Source organism: Amphiprion ocellaris, chromosome 11 (genome assembly GCF_022539595.1).
Source record: "Amphiprion ocellaris isolate individual 3 ecotype Okinawa chromosome 11, ASM2253959v1, whole genome shotgun sequence".
Classification (NCBI taxonomy): Eukaryota; Metazoa; Chordata; class Actinopteri; family Pomacentridae; genus Amphiprion; species Amphiprion ocellaris.
In genome coordinates this window covers 36,068,310-36,071,841 of record NC_072776.1, presented here as the reverse complement: position 1 = coordinate 36,071,841, position 3,532 = coordinate 36,068,310, and the positions used below count along the sequence as shown (strand labels likewise).

The 3,532-nt window shown below is 41.0% G+C and overlaps 1 long non-coding RNA gene across 1 annotated transcript; it reads left to right on the top strand.

Annotated features, from left to right (window-relative positions):
- Positions 1-203: 203 nt before the first annotated feature.
- LOC118470182 (uncharacterized) lies at positions 204-2,024 on the top strand. Its single transcript, XR_004847204.2, has 4 exons — positions 204-671; positions 1,064-1,160; positions 1,288-1,406; positions 1,545-2,024. It is a non-coding gene; the product is annotated as an uncharacterized LOC118470182 (long non-coding RNA).
- The last annotated feature ends 1,508 nt before the right edge of the window (positions 2,025-3,532 follow it).

Here is a 3,532-nt window from a genome sequence, read left to right as displayed (position 1 = left end):
TGCACACTACCAGACAAAAGCTTGGACACACCTCATTCAATGGTTTTTAGTTATTTGTATTATTTATACATTGTGGATTGATACTGAATATTAACTCTTTTTGTTTACAACATAATTCCATATGTATGTATGTACTGAATGAGAAGGTGTGTCCAAACTTTTGACTGGTAGTGTAGATCAAGCTCATCTAGGATGATATGACAGAGGCATCACAGTAAAGGGCAAAGCCTTTTCTTCTTTTGATCAAAGAAGTTCATCTTGCAGGCATAGAGAAAATCTGTTGACCTGGAGAAGTCGGCATGTTACTTTAAGGAATGCTGCGTCACTGACGTCATCACGTTAGAGTTGCTCGTCCAATCACACGCGTCGTCTCGCAAGAACCGCGCGATACACGAACAGACACAATGGCAATGGCGGCCCGGTATCGCCATTCCGACTCACCACAAACTCCTCGCATAGAACAGCCTGGACATGACCGACTGGTTCCAGTCAGACCCGCGACAGACACTGAGAAGAAATTATTGAGCGTTATCAGCCGGCTGTCTGGTCAGAGAGGACCGCTGGAGGAGAAGCTGGAGGAGAGGATAGCCGCCATGGAAGCCAAATTAAACACTTTCTCCAGCGGCGAGGAAATTCAGCGGAAAAGAGGAGAGCACAGTCCTAAAATTGTGGTAAGAATATATTCCATTTGTGGGATATTTTTAGTGAGTTTTAGCACAATGCTCTGAATTGGTAACGTTAAGCAGTGATAGCATGTTGTCCTCCATCTTTGTTAACAAACGTGACTTTATTTTTGCCTTTTTGTACTTTTAGGAACAAGGGTGAGACTGTTTATTCTTTTTTCTTTTTCGTTTCTTTTTTGTGAGAAAAATGTTTACTGTAAGCATGTATAATAATTCTTTGTCAGCTGAATGCACACAAATTGTTGTACTGTAGATTGTAAACAATTCATGCATCCATTCAAATTGTGTCTGCTAATTTAAAACTGTTTTAAATGACTTTACAGTTGACTGCAGTTATTCTGTAGTGAGTAGTAAATGAATGTTCTGATTTATTTTCACAGACTGGGCTCACCTCACAATGAGACAGTCAGGACATATTTAGTTAAAACTTTGGCTGAAGTCCAGATGTGGAGGATGTGGAGACAGACGTCCTTCTATGTAAGTATCCTGTTTAAAATTGTTCTAAATTTTTCGATTTCATCAACAGCAACAAAAGCTAACAATAGCTGAAAATAGCAGGAAATAATAATAAAGCTAATAACGGCTTCATTTAACTGTTTTCCAGCTGATTTTAAAAAGCATTTTGAAACTCTACGGAGGAACTACCGCTACATTCAACCCAACATGGCGGATCAGGCAGAGGCCATAAAGGCTTCTGCCCGGAGTCACCACAGAAGAAAGAGGGTAACAGATATTAGTTTGATTCATTACATTGTGTGTTTTATACAAAATGTGGTTAGAATAGTATTGCTGGTCACTATGACATTATTTTTCTGTTAAATTATTAAATGTATTGATTTCCTGTACTGATTGTGTTCACAGCTGCTGGATGCCAGGAAGACAGTCCTTGCTCCAGATGAAGAGGACTTCTGGAAGGGCATCACAGCTGACATGATGTCAGATGAAGAGGACGGCAGCGTTGACGGAGTGCGTGGATGGATAGTACGGCCTCCATCCTTCCACAGCCAGGAGCTTGCCAACCTGTGTGCAGCCCTACAGGCTGGAGGCTGATGTAAAGTACACAGCTCTACATCACAGGTGTTTTCACAATGGACAGCCGTCTGATAGACATAAGTATGACACAGCAGCAGCAAAGAGACATTTTAAGCCAGAGCTGATGCCTGAGACCAGCTCAGTGTGAGAGACCAACTTGCCCATTTTTTAGTTATTAATTTGTTTTGAAATATTTATTTAATTTTTTGGTAAATTTTATTTTTTTTAAAGAATGGTTTATCTTGTTTTAATTTTGGATTTTGGGAACTCTTACAATCTATACTGTTCAATAAAGCTGTTGTTTTTCAACATGTCTCAACATGTCATATTTTTTCCCTCCCAATAAATTAATGTCATTGATTGTAGGATAGCCCATTGGATAACAATAACAAGTATGCAGGTTAACTAATTATACACTTTACATGGCCCATATTTATTGAAGTATAAAATATTATTACTAATAATAATAAACATTATTATTATTATTGTGTGTGACTGGGGGTGAGGAGGTGGGAGGATAAAGGGGTGGGGGGGGATTTCATGGCCCAGGGGGTGACCAATAGCAACAGATCTTTCAACCAATCATGACACAGTTTTTTTCTGCTGTCATGTCTTGTTTGATCCAATCGGTGTCCTGAGTCATGCTAGACAGGCAGGCTAGATGCTAATTAGTTTTCACACCTCTGCCATTGCCCAGGTGTGAAGTCTCACTCCCCCCTTGCCCCACACACCCACCCCCCAACTCCACAAACATGATTCATTCAAGGTATTTCTCCTCACCCGCCAACTACGAGTTCACAGCCTGTGAACAACCAATAACTGCGGGGAACTTAGTAGGTTTTCAGTAATTCACAGGGTCGATAATCTAGTTTTTCATGCAGTATTTGGCTGCCCCAAGTCCACACAAGTCTGGTCCGATGCAGTCTCGATAAATGTGGGTGGAGCCAGAACACTTCCAGGTATTACTTTCGTTCTCAGTCAAGTGCGTTCTTTGAATTGGAACAGAACTCGGTCTCTAACTGATGACGTTTCACGAGAACACGAGACCACAGGTACGGACAAGAACGCACATTGAGAAAAGGACCTAGTGTGTCTGATCCAACCCTGACTTGCATCAACAGAAACATCACCACATGCCAAGACCACTGATTGACAGAGATTTTCCCAAAGTATGGCTGCTGCTCATATACCTTCCACCTCCATGTAGAGAAGAATTCTTCTATAGGATTCAGAAAGGGACAATATGGCGGCAGAAAAACCACAATAACTTCAGGGTTCATATTGAAACATTCCTGAATCAATAGTCCTCTATGAAAACTAACATTGTCCCAGATGTATTCATGTTTATCATCAGAATCCAACTGAAAAACTCTCTGGAACAAACACAAACCAAACACAGAAAAAGTCAGTCATGTACACTTTCTGTAATTTTACCAGCACTTGTGAATCAGAATTATGCATTAGATTTTTTACAGTATTCTCAGAACATTTCTGACTGCTTGTATTGTTCCAGTATAGACATGTCACTGAAGTGACAAACAACATTTACACACCATGTAAAGTGGTCCAGGACCAGTGCATGGGCAGGTCCAGGTTCTGGTTCTGGTTCTGGCCGTGGTCTGGGTCGTCCACGTCCTCTTCTTCCAACATGACCTCTTGCTCCTCTGACATCCATTCTGAACAGCTAATTCTGCTTCCCAGCAGGTTTTATTGTGTGCAGTTCATTGGTAAAAGTGTTTTCGGTTTTGACCTGTTGTGTCTTAATTGTGACAGCAGTGTTGGAACAGTGTCCCAATTCTGCTTCCTAGTGTTCACTG